At 44.0% G+C, this 17,707-nt stretch overlaps 1 long non-coding RNA gene across 3 annotated transcripts in view; it reads right to left on the minus strand.

The window, feature by feature from the left end:
• Positions 1–6,065: 6,065 nt before the first annotated feature.
• LOC132406357 (uncharacterized) overlaps positions 6,066–17,707 on the minus strand; it is a 73,877-nt gene continuing 62,235 nt past the window's right edge. For 2 of the 3 annotated variants that reach the window (XR_009516143.1, XR_009516144.1), the window contains one exon: positions 6,650–17,338. This is a non-coding gene — a long non-coding RNA (uncharacterized LOC132406357). Of the gene's footprint in view, positions 6,527–6,649; positions 17,339–17,707 lie in introns of those variants that run through there. The other variant, XR_009516145.1, reaches the window with a different exon arrangement.

Consider the following 17,707-nt stretch of genomic DNA (forward strand, 5'->3'; position numbering starts at 1 on the left):
CTTAGAACTCCATGGGACGCTGATCCATACTTCCCAGCCTCTCTGGATAGAGCTCCCTGTCACTCCCTCCCTACTATAAGAACCCATGCCTTTTCATTGACAGCGAGCGTGAGGGAATAGAGTTGCATCAACTAGTTGAGAAGGTCAGTAGATGCGAATTCCCAGTTCAGCTTGGCTCAGTCTTGGATTGTGGAATATAAATTAACCACAGTGGCTGGATGAAGTGGAGGCAGGAAGCAAATTATAGGAAAATCCACAGGACAAACAGGAAACCCAGAGAGAGAAATGACTCAGAATTATACTGCTGGTGTCTCGCCAGACACAACAATAAGCAGCACAGAGGTAGATCAGATTAAGGAAAAAGACCTCTCCCTATCTGATTACTAAGCCTTATTTATACCACACAAGCTGATGTAAGTTCTTCAAACAGCTGTGTTAAATGTAATAGAAGTAAAAATAGAAAATAGTGAAAATTGACATCAGGCCTTTCCGCATCAAGTTTAACCCATCGGATACTCACTGGACTGTCTCTGTCTGGTCCTGATGTTCAGCCTCTACAATTTTGTTTAATGTTGCTCCATTCTACTTGCCCTAGTTAAATTACCAGATCAGCAACACAGCAGGCCTGATCCACCACTGTTAAGTTCAGTACACCTGGAATTAAAAATAGCTTTAATAACGGTGATAATGATTTTAAGATGCTGCCTGACCTGCTGAATTCCTCCAACATTTTGCATGTGTTGCTCTGGATTTTCCGCATCTGCAGAATCTCCTGCGTTTAAGGTTAAAGATGTGCTTTATTTGTCACGTGTACGTTGAAACATACAATGAAATGTGTCATTTGTGTCTATGCAACAAAAGTGCTGGAGGCTGCCTGCAGTGTGCCAACGTAACATGCCCACAATTTACTGACCCTAACCAAACGTCTTTGGAAAGTGGGCAGAAACTAGAGCACCTGGAGTGAAAGGTATTGAGTAGGGACACCAGAGTGAGTTGATGCACTTCCTACCTGCCCCTTCACCGATCTTGTTCTCCTCTGCAAACATGACCACAAAGCCATCAATTATGTCATCCATATAATATGAAAAGCAGTGGATCCTGAGGAACATCGCCAGTCACCAACAGCCAACCAGAAGAGGCCATGGGAGGTTGTTTTGGACAACTGTTTACAACAACGAAGTATCTCAGTATCAGGTGATGTTTCACCAGCCAAGTATTGAGCTTCTCTTCCCGTTGACTTTTGCCCCAGAGGTGCGGAACTTAGCCACTGTGAACAAGGGGACGAACACAGCTCTGTTCACAAACTAGCTAAGCCCTGTACCCCTGATGGCTGGATTGGGAGAGACAGATGCAGGACTGCGGCCAAGGATTCTGGTCCATCTGATGACGGGAGCACACCACATCCCTGAAGAATCATTTTCAATGCCACACCCAAGGACTTCTTTCTGAACCATGCAGATGTGTGCAGCTGTTCCCGTGACTCATCCGTTCTGACACCACATCTCTCCCCCACCCCATGCTCCTGTGTTCCTCCCTGGGTTTTCCTCAGAATGTGAGTGGCCTGGAACTAGCCTTTTGCTCCATGCATTAAATGTGGAATAGCACTGTCTAGTTCTTCAGTGTCCCTTCATCACTTCACCGTTGCCAAGGAATCATAGGGCTTCTGTCCCTTTGATTTCAATGCATGGTGCTGGTTCAACATTCAAGATCCAAGTTTATTTATTAGGCATACATCGAAACATTCAAGTAAATGCATTGTTTGCATTAACAATTAACATGTGTTGGGGGCAGCCCACAAGTGACACCATACATTCCAGCAACAAAACAGCATTCCCATAATGCATACCCTTGGCTATAGGTGTGCTGTCACTGAGCCCTGAAGCATAAACCAGGTACCAGTAGCCTCCCCTCTTCGAGGAAGTCCATCAGATTAGATGTTCCTGGGCCTCTTGAAGTTGCTGTGATCTGAGCACTGGCCAAATGCTAATCAGCTTTCTCTCTATCTTGCCCAAAGTCCAGATAGGGACTTGTCTTAATCAGCCTCTGTCCAATCTTTCAGATGCAACTTTGCTGTTCCAAAGAGTGCTATATGAGGTGATGTGTCAACCTATAGTCAGGGAAGTGATGACCCCCACCTGTCAGACTGAGGTAAACTATTTTTTATTCTTTCTTTCTTCTCTTTTAATATTTGTACACATGTATATCTGTGCACTTGTAATGCTTCTGTGACAGTGTAATTTCCTCTGGGTCAGAAAAATATCTATCAATAGACTACCAATCTCTCTCAATCTCAACCAACTCCTAGAATCACAGTCAGCCAGCTCAGAAGAAATATGCTTAGCCCTCTTGCCTCTGCTGGTCTTTTGGAGGGAATGTCCAATCAATGTCAACCTCTCTTCTTCTGTACTACCTACACAGCTCAGTCAATATTTAATTTGTAAGTGGAAGCACTTTTAAAAGACACTGAATTTTCTTTTACCATCCTTTCAATAAACGTATTCCAGGTTATAGTGCATCAGAAGTCCCCCCTTATCTTCCTTGGGACAGCTTAATAACTTCATAAAGCAACAACTTATTCCCAGACAGACTCTTGATTATGGCTAATCGCCTTGTCAATTATCTCTACCACCCGCAACGCTGTGAGCGGCTGACAGTGCATGGATGTGACTATGTGAGGATCTACAGGGGTGTGACGTTAGTGCAGCAATTAGTGCATCACTTTACAACACCAGAGATCATTGATCGGGGTTCAATTCCTGCTGCTGTCTGTAAGGGGTTAGACGTTCTCCCCATGACCGAGTGGGTTTCCTCCAGCTGCTCCAGTTTCTTTCCACAGGTTAGGGTGGGCGTACTACATTGGTGATGGAAGTGTGCCAACACTCACGGGTGCCCAGCACAATCCTCACTGACTTGATTTGATCCATAAGATGCATTTCACTGTGTTTCCAGGGTTCAATGTATGTGACAAATAAAGCCAATCTTTCTCTTTATCACCATTCAGTCCATTTTTATGGGGGAAACTCCCTGCTCTTATTGAGTGTCATTATGTTATCTGCCAGAAATTCAGGTCCTCTCTCCTTTGAGTTTATACCTTCCTGAGCACAGTTATTACTGCGGAACCACACCTCTCTGCCCCGAGCAGGCTGAATGTCATTGATGTACAGTTCAAACTGTGACCTGTTTATTTAGCCTCCTGCCAATGAAACAATTCCATCACATCTAGTCTATCAGTTACCTGCTGTGAATGAGATATGTGGAGAGATAGAGTAACATTATTTGTCACAAATATATTGAAACATGAAAACATACAGAAACACCATCTCACTACTTTTGCTCTCTTTATGCACTACTTATTGAAATAAAAACGTTACCTATATACACCTATTTCACTCATACAAATATACACACTCATATTTCAATGTCTAATTTATACAGATTCCACGACATACACCTGTGATAGTAAACCTGATTTTGATATGTCAACAACCAACAGTCCGAATACATGTGAGGGACAGGCTGCCATATTGCGTGCCCTCAACTCACCAACCCGAATGTAGGAGGAAACTAGAGTAGTTACGTGGTCCCGGAGGGAACGTACAAATACCGCACCAACTATGGCGGAAATTGAACCTGTGTCACTGGCACTGTAAAGTGTTTCACTAACTACTACACTACCATGCCACCGATATTAACCAGACTGTCATGTAAGATTAACTGTTTCTAGTCAGAGTTCTAGCCACCCGAAGAGACTTTATCAGTCGGAGGTACCTTCGAACAGACGATGCATCACTTGTCACCGATTGGTAATCCCTGGCAATGTGATTCCGTGTTTTGTATAAAATCACGTCACCAGGAATCCCCCTCGGCAGCAGTGGAATCAGCCATGCGGCTACAGATGTGAACAACCACGAACACGTCCCTGATCGTTCTCAATTTGTTAATGAACTAATGGCCTCAGAGTTATGTAGCATGGGAGTGGACTCTCCATTCACTGAGTCCATACTGACCTACAGTCTCCCAGGCACTGGCCATGTGAGGCTAATGGTGGACGGCATGTGTCAGTGCCTATAACCCACAATGTTGAGCATTGACCAACGTGGCCACACAGGCCTCATCCTGCCCTACACCAGGCAAATATTCTGTCAAGGGTCACTAACAGAAGCTGGGGTTGGAAATTGCTGAATTGCTAATATAGTGTACCCACAACTTACTAACTCTAACCTGTACATCTTTGGAACATGGGAGGAAACCCATGCAGTCACTGGCGAACCATAGGAACGGAACCCCAATCACTTGTGCTGTAAAGTGTTACACTAGCCGCTACAATACCATGCAGCCATCTAGGCAGCATCCTAGTAAATTTCTTCAGCACCCTTTCCGAAGCTTCCCAATCCATCCTGTAATGGGGTGACCAGAGTGGCGCACAGCACTCCACGTGCGGCCTAACCGAAGGTTGATACAGCTGCACCATGGCTTTACTGACTCATGCCCTGAGCAATGAAGGCAGGAATGCTGTATGCCTTCTTCACCATTCTATCTAATAGTGTGGTTACTTTCAGGGAGCTATGGACCTGCACCCCTATATCCCTCTATGTATCAACACTGTTAAGGATCCTGACGTCAACTGTACTGTTCCTTTCCATTTGATCTTCCAAATCACGCCACCTTATGCTGATCTAGTCCCCTCAGACCCCTCCACTCCAGGGAAAACAACCCCAGCCTATTTAGTATCTCCATAATTAACTAAAATGCTCCAATCCAGACACACCCTGTGGATCTCCTCTACATCCTCTTCAAAACAGTTAAACTTTTCTCATGGCAGTATTGTGGCTGGAAAGGAATGTTGGTCATGAAAATCTCCTGATCTTCTTTGAAAGCTGCCCGAGGAAGCAGGCAAAGATATAAAAGTCTTGTGTGAAAGATGACTCCCCAACCAGGCTTAACTGGAATGCAAGATGTTTAACCAGCAACCCTATGACCTACAAGAGAGACTGCCAGAGTGAGAACATCTGAGCCAGTCTGCCCACCATTTTAGTATGTAAGGCTCCTTTAAACACAGTAACGAAAGAAATGGAGCCAGATCCCGACAAACAAATACACCAGTCCTTGAACGCACTTAACTTGACCAAATCTCTCCACCCAAATTTAGTCCGTGGCCCATGAAGCACCTTGGTGGGGTTAACCATGGTGCTTTATGAAAGCAGAGTTGTTGTTTAGGAGGTTAATCAAACTAAATCAGACACAAAACAAATGGTTGCCAATCCCATTTTCTGACCTGGATCTATGGCGGCAGTTTTGCCAACTGTAAAGAAGAGTGGTTTGCTCAACCCCAGAGGACCTTGATTAGTTTCCTCTGCTGAGAATGCAGGGAGCTTGAGCATTGGGCAATGGAGTCTTCAACAGGACCTCACTTCAAGTTACAAGCCTTAGCTCGGGAATGTGGTCACCTTACTGGCCCCAATGGACTGTGAATGACACAATGAAGCATCCACCCAGGTCCTGAGCTTGGGATAGTGTCCGTGGCCTTGAGTAAGACTAGGGGGAATCCATCTTATTGTGTCATGCAGTAAAGAAAAAGGCCCTTGGGCCCAATGAGTTCATGCTGACTATCAAGCACTTACTTACATTAATCCAAAATCAATGCCCATTTTAGATCATGAGACCAGAAGATATAGGAGCAGGAATAGGCCATCTGGCCCACTGAGTCTGCTCCATCATTCGATCATGGCTGATTTCTTTTTAATTCTATTCTCCTGCCTTCTCCCTGTAACCCTTAACCCCTCCCTTTACAAATCTAGAACCTATCAGCCTCCCAATGACTTGACCTCCACAGCCCTCTGCAGCAATGAATTCCACAGGTTTACCACCCTCTGACATAAGAGATTTCTTATCTCTGTTCGAAAGGAACATCTGTTCAGAAGGAGTTTTATTTTCTGTCCCCGTTCTCCTCAACTCCCTTCTGATTTCCATGGGGGAAGGGTGTGGGGGGTGGGACTTACCGTGGCCGATTAGTCTACCAAGGTGCTTGTCTGGCACGTGGGAGAAGGCTGGAGCATCTGGTGGAAAAATAGAGATTAGGAAAACTCTGCAAGGACAGCAGCAGATGTCAGGATTGAACGGGATCACCGGAGCTGCGAGCAGCAGCTAATCCACTGTGCCACCCCTAACACCCTATGAGCAGATGAGTAGGACCACCAAGAATATTTAAACCTAACACTGAAAATATTAGGTTGAAATGTCTGTGGATCGAAAGGAAGATGAGTAAAATCAGACTTATCTCAGAAACCTCAGTCTAGCAGCACCTGACAACTTGTGATCTCTGTATCGTCAGGCAACTTTCGAGAAACCGGCACTACCCGTATTCTCCGAATTCTCTGCTGCTCATTGAAGGGGCTTCCGTTCTCTGTTATCTGCGGCTCGATCGCCGCTTGGTTACAAAGCTCCATTGCTGAGGTTAGTCCGAAAGAAGAGGCTGTTTCCTGGAAATGGCTGGTGCCTTTTGGGTAGAAACCACTGCACATATTCACTGGAAAAACAGCGACATCATTAATCAGTGAGGGCCCATCCTATATACTAAACTCTGCACACTTGAGTTTTCACTTCTGGTTGGACAAAAGCCATGCACAGACAAATTAACACTCCTGAATGGTTCTCTTGTACGATAAAGCTCGAAGTTCTAAGTAAATTTATTATTGTCACCATATACTACCTGGAGATACATTTTCTTGCAGGGATTCACAGTAAAATAAACAAATGCAATCGAATTAATGAAAAACGACACACAAAGACTGACAACCAACCAATGAACAAAAGACAAACTACAAAAATAAATAAATAAATAAATAAATAAATAGATATTAAGAATCTGAGTTGTAGAGCTTTAAAAGTGACTTCATGAGTTGTGGAATCAGTTCAGAGTTGAGGTGAATAAAGTTTAGGAGCCTGATGGTTGAAGGGTAATAAATGTTCCTGAACCTCATGGTATAGGATGTAAGGCTCCTGTACCTCCTTCCCAATGGTAGCTGCAGGAAGACTCATGAACTCTAGATCTGCCAGTCTACCTCACATATCCTTTGCAATTAATTTATCTGATTGCCCTGAAAATTCTCTGTTACTGTAACATAATTGTGCATTTATTATTTTTCCTTCTGTACCCCAATGACATATTGTGGAATGATCTATTTGGATGACACACAAACAAGGGTTTTCACTGTATCTCAGACCATGTGACAAACATGAACTAAATACCAAGTATAACTCACTTGCAGCCTCCTATAATCAACAGCATGTCTGCCAGGTTCGTAGTTTGATGATTACCTCTGCACACCTACTTTGGGACAGCACAACTGTGTAACGCTTTACAGCACCAGCAGTACAATCAGGGTTCAGTTGCCGCTGCTGTTGGTAAATTCTCCCTGAGACTGCATGGGCTTCCTCTGAATGCTCTCACGTTCCAAAGATGTAAAGGTCAGTAAATTGTGGGTATGCTATGTTGGGGCTGGAAGAATGACAACACTTTGTGGGCTGCCCCCAGCATGCCCTCGGACTGTGTTGGTCATGGGCGCAAATACCACAAGTGACTGTATGTTTTGATGTATGTGACAAATAAAGCTAATCTTTAAATTTTATACACAAGGCATTCTGCAGATGCTGGAAACCCAGTGTGATGCACACAAAATGCTGGAGGAGCTCAGCAGGTCCAGCAGCGTCTATGGAAGAGAATAAACAGTCAACATTGCATGCTGAGACCCTTCATCGGGACTCATTATTCCACTCCATCGATGCTGCTTGACCCACCGAGCTCCTCCAGGGTTTTGCGTGTATCATTTATTTTATACGTTGCTTTGATTGGTCTTGTACACGGCAGAGTTATTAACACTCCAGAATGTTTTGTAGTTGTAGGATTCTGAGGAACGCTTTCAGGAAGGGAAATCTAACGGACAAGTCAATCATTTTTAAAGTAGTTTTAGATACGGGGAGAAGTATTGGAACAGGGGAGGGGGAATGTCTGACAAATGATCAACAATCATCCATGGGTGGGCAGTTTGGAGAAACAGGAGGATGACTCAGAACGGACTACTGAGGCTAGAATTTGGAACAGCACACGATATGACACAGAACAAGAGTCCTTTATCCCACAACCACTTCTTCCCACTTTCCTGTTCCTGCCCTCTTCTCATTGCTTCCGTCAGAGGGAAGGCACAGGAGCCTGAAGACACACAGTCAATGCTTTGGGAACAGCTTCTTCTCCTCCACCATTAGATTTCTGAACAGTCCATGAATCCATGAACACCACTTCACTATTCTGCTTTCTTTTTACACAACATATTCCTTAGTGTAATCATTAGTATATTTTATGTATTGCACTGTACTGTTGTCACGAAACAATCAATTCCATGACATACACTTGGTGGCCACATTATTAGCTACACCTGTACAAATGCAAATACCTAATAAGCTAATCATGTGCTAGCAAATCAATTAATAAAGCATCAGAATGGGGGAGAAATGTGATCTGTGACGTTGATTACACAATGGTAAAAGCATGCAGACACGGTCAAGAGGTTCAGTTGTTGTTCAGACCAAAACATCAGAATGGGGAAGAAAAAGGATCTAAGTGAATTTGATAATGGAATGATTGTTGGTGCCAGACAGGGTGGTTTGAGTATCTCAGTAACTACTGATAACCTACAGCAGCAGAAGATCACGAACATGTAGAAAATAAACTTACTGGCCACTCTATTAAGTACCTCCTGCAATGGAGTGGGTCTAGAGGAGGGTTAAGAGAATGCTTCTGGGAAGGAAAGGGTTAATGCTGAGTAGTTTTCCATGGCTCTGAGCCCATACATGTTGGAGTTTTGAAGCATGAGGGTATCTCATTGAATATGGAAAGGCCTAGTTAGAGTGGATGCAGTGGATCTGGTACCAGAGGGCACAGCCTCAGAAATCAAGGGCATCCCTTCAGAACCAGAGATGAGGAGGAATTTAGCCAAAGGTTGGTAACCCTGTGGAATTTATTGCCACAGAAGGCTAACTCATCAGGTATATTTTAAACTAAGGTTGATAGGTTTTTGATTAGTAATGGCATCAAAGGTTACAGGGAGAAGTTAGGAGAATGGGGTTGAGAGGGATAATAAATCAGCTATGATGGAATGATGAAGCAGACTAGATGGGCCGAACAGCCTAATTCTGCTCCTATATATTATGGTCTGTGATTGAGAGGGGAGTCAATTATTTTTGCATCAAGATTACACAGTCTCAGTGGGCTGAATGCACTTGTTTCTGCCACAAATATGACTCTAATTATACGAGATGAAAAGTTTTGTGATCTGGAAGGCAAATCCCAGCAACACCCATTCACTGTGTGTGTCCTCTCTTTACCGCCTCCTGTTCCAGGTTCAGTGTGTCTGAACATCAGTTCAGAGGCCGAGGAGACTCTTTCCACTGGGAGACTGAGGGATACGGTCAGGTCCAACCTGGGTGTTCCGATAGTTACCCTGCGACATCAAGGAAATGATTACTTCCTCTAATCAGCACTCCAATAATTAGTGGGAAATTTAAGATAATTAGCAAAGTACTTACAGATAAACTGACAGAGTACATTGAATAGAGAGGATTGGAGTGAAAAACAAGCTGGCCAGTGGAGGAAATTGAATGTAGGATAGATTTTAAAATGGAAATAGACAAGTGTTTAAAAAATCCACTCAGCAGCCAATTTATTAGATACACCTGTACATCTGTTCATTAATACAAATAAATGATCAGCCAATCATGTGGCAGCAACACAATGCATAAAAGCATGCAGACGTGGTCAACGGGTTCAGTTGCTGTTCAGACCAAAACATCAGAATGAGGAAGAAAAAGGATTTAAGTGACTTTGATAATGAAATGATTGTTGGTGCCAGACAGGGTGGCTTGAGTATTTCAGAAACTGTTGATCTCCTGGGATTTGAATGCAAAGCAGTCGCTAGAGTTTACAAAGAATACTGTGAAAAACAAAATCCAATGAGCAGCGGTTCTATGGGTAAAAATGCTCTGCTTGTGAGAGAGGTCAGAGGAGAATGGCCAGACTGGTTCAAGCTGATAGGAAGGCAACAGTAACTCAAATAACCATGCATTACAACAGTGGTGTGCAGGACAGCATCTCTGAATGCACAACATGTCAAACCTTGAAGTGGATGGGCTACAGCAGCAGAAGACCATGAACAGTAGCCAATTTATTAGGTACAGGAGTTACTAATAATTACAAGTACGGGGTACCTAATAAAATGGCTACCGAGCGTAACACGGAGACGGAGAGTGGCTGGAGAAAGTATGATGGTCTCTGATATCTGGGTTTGCTGATCCTTTCAAGTATGAACCACAAAGTTCAATCATAAAGTTCCCTTTTGACAAAATTGTGAGCTTGATGTGAGTATTCCTTTGAGGTGTAGAAAATCATGACATGCGTAGATAGGGTGAATGCACAAGGTTTTTTTCCCCATGGGAAGGAAGCTAAATTCTACAAGGCATAGTTTTAAAATGAGTGGGGAGAGATTTAAAAGGGACCCAAGGTCAAATTCTTCATCCAAAAGATCGTGCATATATGGAATGAGCTCCCAGAGGAAGTGTGCAAGAACAACCATCGGAAGACAATTGGACAGGTAAGGAGAGATATGGGCCAAGCGCAGGCAAATGGCATCATGGTCGGCAAAGACCAATTGGGCAGAAGGGCCTGTTTCCAAGCTCTGTTTTGCTCCTGGGGATTGTCCCTCAGTCAGGCAGTTCAAGACTGATTCCCTATTTTTAAACATAAATAATCTCACTTAACTCAAATAGTTGTAATTCTACATTTTTGTTGGTTTGTGATACCTGTTAAACATAAACTTGCATTTTTACAACACAGTCTTTGAATATTTTTAGGATTAATCTTGATGCCACCTTGGCTGAACAGAGGAGCTCTTTTAGTAATGGTCTAAGACAAACTGCACTGCTCCAAATTGCGCAATATGAGGTCACTCTTACCCTCAGCCATTAAGCTCTATAATGCGTCAACCTATAGCCAGGGAAGTGATGACCTCCTTCTGTCAGACTATTCGAGGTTAACTTATTTTTTATTCGTTCTTACTTCTCTTCTAATATTTGTGTAACCTCCTGGTAAAGATTTCACTGCTAATGCAATGGTCACTCTGTAGAAGCAGTATTTGTGTTATGGTTAGAGATAACGGGTACTTTGGAATGTGAGCCGTCCAATCAGGGGAGTGGGTTTTTTTTGTGTGTCTGAGCTAGAGAGATGAAGAGAGAATTGGTTTCATTTGTTTATCTGTGTACTTGTAATGCTATTGTGACACTGTAATATTCTTTGGGATCAATAAAGTATCTATCTGTCTCTTGAGAAGCAAATGGGATACAGAGTACTGGCAAATATGAGGTAATGCATATCTGAAGGTTACAGTGACTGTAGGTCCTTCCATGAGCGAAGGAAAATGAAACGAGTGAAGATGCTGGAGATCAGAAATAAAAACAGAAAATATTGGGAACACTCAGAGACACAAGAGATTCTGCAGATGCTGGAAATCTTGAGCAACACATGCAAAATTGCGGGGAGAACTCGGTAGGGCAGAGAGCATCAATGGAGGGGATATTTTAGGCTGAGAATGTTCATCAGGACTGGAAAGGACAGGGGAAGAAGCCAGAATAAGAAGGTGTGGGGGGGGAGACGGGAGTTGAAGCCCTGCTTCCCCCTCATCTGGGCTCACATATCTTCCAATTTGTTCTCTTCCCTTTCCCGTCCCTTTTCATTCCAGTTTCTGCCCCCTGCCTATCTAGTTCTGCTGAGGGCTCAACTGTTTATTTCCCTCCATAGATGCTGCCTGACCCACTGGGTTCCTCCAGCACTTTGTCTGTGAATGCTGGAAACACTCCACAGTTCAGGCAGCATCTGTGGAGACAGAAACAAGAGTTAATGATTCAGGTCAAGATTGATGGCATTCTGTCGATGGGTTCTTGATCTGCACTTTTCTTTCCTTTCTCCAGACCGTGTTGATGCGAAGGCTCATTTCACTGACTTGTTACTCCCCAACTTTGAGGAAAGAATGCAGAAAAGTTCAGCACAGGAAACAGCCTTTGCCCCACAATATTGAGCTGGGCTAATTAAGCTGATGATGCCTAATTGCACCAATCCCTTCTGCCTGCACATGGTCCATATCTCTCCATTCTCTGAACACTCATGTGCCCAAGAGCCTCTATTGTATCTGAATCCATCCACACATCCCAGACACCCACCACTCTCAGCGTAAAAACTTCTTTGAAATTTTTCCCTCTTACTTAAATGCACGTCCCCTATCTAGTATTTGATATTTCAACCCTGGGTGAAAGTTGCCAGGTGACTACTCTATCTGTGCTTCTGTCAATGCCTTCCAGTGAGGGATAACTTGCCCAGTCTGACACCCCTATGACTTCAGACTCACACCAATGAAGTTCATTTCTTTAGAGATACAGCACCTTTCAGCCCAAGAAGTGTGTGTCATCCAATTACACCCACGTGACCTGTAAATCTTTGTAATGGAAACAGGAGCACCCAAAGGAGATGCATGCAGTCATGGAGAATATGTACAAACTCCTTACAGACATGATAAGAATTGACCCTGGGTTGCCTGCACTGTAATAGTGTTACACCAACCATTACATTACCATGACCATCAATTGTTCTGCAGTTGGGTCTCCCAACATTGAGTACTGACCATTAGCATTTATATCCTTGACTGAATTAATAAAGTCCTAACATCAATGACATCACAAGGTCTTGATGGTGGGTTAAACATGGACATAGACAAGATGGGCCAAAAGGCCTTGTTCTGAGATGTAATTAATAGAGAAAGGTCACTCTGTGTATACTAGTGAATTGAAGTCTTCACCCCCTGAAAATCCAGATGTTCCTTTAAATTTCAAAACATCTGTTAGTACCATGGTCCACAGCTTCTCTGCTATGTAAGTTATATGAGAGTTACATAGTAACAAAAGGGTTTGTAAATCTGAATTTAATCATTTTTGGCAAGTGCAAACAGCAGCAAGGGATTCAGTATGGATTGACTATATATTTACACCTAAAGATCCCTTTCAAAAAACCCATCTCTCCTGTATTTTGCAGCCTTTATAATGATCTGCTCCCTTTTGAGGCGCCTTGTGGAAATATTTTGAGGGCGTTTGACTCTCTTCCACGAGCCTTTCCCAGTTTCCTCTGGAGCTGAAGTGGACTTGGAAGGAGGAACACAGGCATTGAGTCAAAACATCCTGTAAGATTCCCATTGAAGACGGGGCCAGGAAATACACTGAAAGCCAAATAAAGATTCTGGGATTTTGGAAGAATGCATATTTTGCACAAGCATCAATATAATTGCATTATATTTTAGACACAGATGTATTCATAATCCCTGCAAATAAAAGTTATGAATTCAGCCAGGAGCCTAACCAATGGAGAAAGTTATCCCAAGTCCAGAGTTCATTTTCATGTTGAAGTCTAAAGTCAAAGTAAAATTTATTATCAAAGTACATATATGTTGCCATATACTAACATGAGATTCATTTTCTTGCAGGCATTTACAAGAAAATAAACAAATACATTAGTACTTATGGAAGAACTACAGATAAACAAAGACTGACAAACTACCAATGTGGAAAAGAAGACAAATTGTGCAAGTAACAGATAATAATACTGAGAACATGAGATGTAGAGATCTTGAAAGTGAGTGTGTAGGTTGTGGAATCAGTTCAGTGTTGAGGTGAGTGAAGTTATCCATGCTGGTTCAGGAGCCTGATAGTTTGAGGATAATAACTTCCTGAATTGGTGAAGAGGGTGGTACTTAAGGCTCCTGTAACTCCTGCCAATCCTCAATCACCCATCTACACCAACTCAATACTAATCCCACATTCCAGTCAAATTCTGCACTGAGGAACGATCTACAGTGTCCAATTAGCTTTCTAATCCGCACATCTTTGATATATGGGAGGAAGCTGTGACACCAGAACAAAGCCCACAGGGTGAGCATGCAAACTCCACACAGACAGCACCAGGGTTCGGGATTGAACCCAGGTTTCTAGCACTGTGAGGTTGGATTTATCATAACTGTGAAAGCAAATCTGACCAATTAAGAATGGCGTCTGAGAACACAGAACAGTAAGATAAAGATAAACTTTATCTTTAAGATAAACTTTATTCAATTTCTATCATTGAAACATACGATGCCAAATCTAATCAGCGAGGATTGTGTTGGGAGCAACCAACAAGTGTCAGCATGCTTCTGGAGCCAATATACCAAGCATAACCGTACGACTTTGGAATGCGGAAGGAAACCGGAGTAACGGGAGGAGACTCGTGCGGTCATGAGGAGAACATGCAGACTCTTTACAGCCAGAGGTGGGAATCAAACCACAATTTTATAGTTGGTGCTGTGATAGTATTATATTAACCACTATACCACGTGCCACCCCCCCAGTACGGTACAGCACAATACAGGCTCTTGGGCCCACGGTGTTGTGCTGACCTAACCAAGATCAATCCCTTCCCTCCCTCATAGCCTACCATGTTCCTTTCATTCATGTGCCTACTTAAATGCTCTAATGTATCTGCCCCTACCACCACCCTTGGCAGGATGTTCCATACACCCAACACTCTCTGTATAAATAACCCACCTCTCCCCTATACGTTCCTTCAATCACCTTAAAATTATGCTCCCTTGTATTAGCCATAGACGAATGGGGCTGAAATTTCTTTGAGTATGACTCTATGGCTTAATAACAATGATCCCCTCCTAACATATGCAAATCACTGGGGGGATTCTCAGCAGATCATGGAGCAAAATAAACAATGTTTCAGGCTAAGACCTGAGTCCTGACAAAGGGTCATTGATTATTCCCTCTCCATAGATGCTGCTTGACATACTGAGTTCTAGCATTTTGTGTGTGTTGCTCTGGATTTCTGGCATCTCTTGTGTTAATGAACCCCTGGTCGAGTTATGCATTCAGCCAGGCGAGGGGGTGGATGATGAGTGAATGTTTCAATTCCTCTAAACTATAGGGAAGATTTAAGACCCATTTACTTCCCTCTGCAGTGATCAGGAGTGCTCAGTCCAGCTGACCTTGCAGTCAGCAGCAGGCAAAGCCTCTGATGTCATTCCCCTTTACAACAGAGGCAGCAACTTTTAATGACACAGCAACTGAAAAATTACAGAAATGTTGGCAAACTTCAGGTTTCATTAAGCCTCAAGTACACAACATCATCAAAACTAGAGATGGAATAAGGCAGAGATCACCAAACTTTTTTGCACCGCAGACCGATTTAATATTGACAATATTCTTGCCGACTGGCCGACGGGGGTGGGGGTGGGGGGGTGGTGTTAAACACGACCAGAATACAGTGATACTCGAAGGAGGCTCCTTATGTCCAGCCTATTCCGCAATTTAGTTTTCGTGGATATCAGCACTTACATTTGTCCCGCTTGCTCACGATTTTTTTCGCTCAAAAAACTCAACAGGTTTGTCTTTAAGTGCAGGGGGCTTGGACTCAAGGTACAGAAGCAGTTTTGAGGGCTTCATTGTCTAATTAGACAGCCTCTGGGCCTGAACTCCAGCCTCCTGCCTGCACCAGATGCATTGGCCAGGTGCGGCTGGTCGTGGGTGGGGTGAGAGGACAAGGTAAGGGCTGTAGGTCCCTGTGCTGGGGCCGCGACGGTCGCAGTCCGGACAGCGAGGAGGAGTGTGATAGGGTGTGTGCCCATCTCCCCCCGTAGGTAGGCAGGATCTATCGGCCGACAGAAGTTTGTCTCGAGGGATGACTTTCAGTAGATCGCAGCGAGGTAGCTGCTCTGCTACTTACGAAGCCCTGAGCCTGGATTAGGTCGTCTGTGAATATTTTACTACCAGGTTCCCCACGAACATTCGGTGTGCTAAAAGGTGGCGCCCATCTGTCTGCGCTCCAGGCCAGTAGCAACGGCACTTCCCGCCGGCCGCGCGAGGCCAACCAGTGATCCCTGGCGCAAGGGTGTCACTGCGTTTAGGCGACTGATGACCTCGCATGGGTTCAAGTTCAACGGTGGGCCTGACAGGGAATGAGGAAAGGTGCCCCTGACTCATATTGATTCATATCGCCAAATCATATCGTTTCCTCACGGCCAGGTACACACAGTATATAAAAATTAAATAAGTAGTGCAGAACGAGAGCAAAAGAGCTAAATAGTGTGGTATAATGAATAATTGAGGACTACCTTGTCCAACCCAGTTCTTCCTTGATGAGAACCAGATGAACCCTATACTGTGGTCCCTCCCCATCAAGCCAGTGCGGTGACGGCACCAAACTTTACTGTTTCCTTCAGTACATACTCCTGCAGTGCGGCATGTGCATTTCTCTACAGGCACCTCAGTGTGCTGGCACACCAAAGGGAGTCTTTCACCGAGTTGCTGACCTTCCAGCAGCACTTGATGTCCATCTCTGTGAGTGTCCCTGGGATCAGCTGCTCGGGGAGAACCATAATAAACCCCCTTGCACCTTTCTCCACGTCCCCTTTGGCGTTGATGCTGAGCACTGTATAAAGAAGTGAAACAGGCATTGATTTAGGTTCGCAGCCCATGTGGACCACATTCTAACCTGGGGTCCTCCACAGCTTAAACACACAATGGTAGCAACAATAACTGTAAATTGCCACACAGACAAATGTTGGAGGACCTTAAAAACTCTACCGAAAGTGGTGGATGCACCCCAGTCCATCACAGGCAAAGTCCTCCCCAGCATTGAGCACATCTACGTGGAGCACTGGCACAAGAAAGCAGCATCCATCATCAGGGACCCCACTGTCCTGGCCATGCTCTCTACTCCCTACTAACTCAGGAAGGCCTTAGGCCCCATGCCAGCAACCGTCAGACTCCTGAACTGGCATGGATAACTTTACTCACCTCAACTCTGAACTGGTTCTACAACCTACAAACTACTTACAAGAACTCTTTACAACTCATATTCTCAATATTATTTTTTGTTTGCACAATTAGTCTCCTTTTCAACAGTGGTTACCTGTCAGTCTTCGTTTATGTATAGGCTTTCATAATTGCTATTTGTTTGTTTTCCAAGGTAGCATATGGTGATATGTATGTGCGTTAACCTGGTTGAGTTTCTCCATCCCTTCTCCAATCATTTCAGTATCTGTTTGCCATCTTGTGACCAAAGCAAATTTCCTGCTGATTTTGACAGGGATCATCCTGGTTTGGGAAGGTAGAGTGAAGGTTCTTGTACACTGGTTTTCCTGATAGCCACTCGTTTGCAAGAAGGGGCTCTGGTTTGACTCACATCCGATCTTGGGAGAGGCAGAGCCTAAGGAAAGGGAACTGTGTCAGCAGGGTATAAAATGCAACATTACAAACAAGCTTATCTCATCACAGCTTCGGAAATGTACTCTCTTTAGTGCTAACATCTGGGAGACTGTGGACTTTTTTGTAGTTACTGGGACATTTTTTGATCTTTTTGACCATAAGACCTAGAAGTAGAATTAGGCCATTCAGCCCATCGAGTCTGCTCTACCATTCCATCATGGCTCCCACTCAACCTCATACACCTGCCTTCTCGCCATTTCCTTTGTTCCGCTGACTGGTCAGGAAACTATCAACTTCCGTCTTAAGTACACCTACCGATTTGGACACCGCCGCAGTCTACGGCAGAGCACTCCACAGATTCACCACCCTC

The sequence above is a fragment of the Hypanus sabinus genome, chromosome 16 (genome assembly GCF_030144855.1).
Source record: "Hypanus sabinus isolate sHypSab1 chromosome 16, sHypSab1.hap1, whole genome shotgun sequence".
NCBI lineage: Eukaryota > Metazoa > Chordata > Chondrichthyes > Myliobatiformes > Dasyatidae > Hypanus > Hypanus sabinus.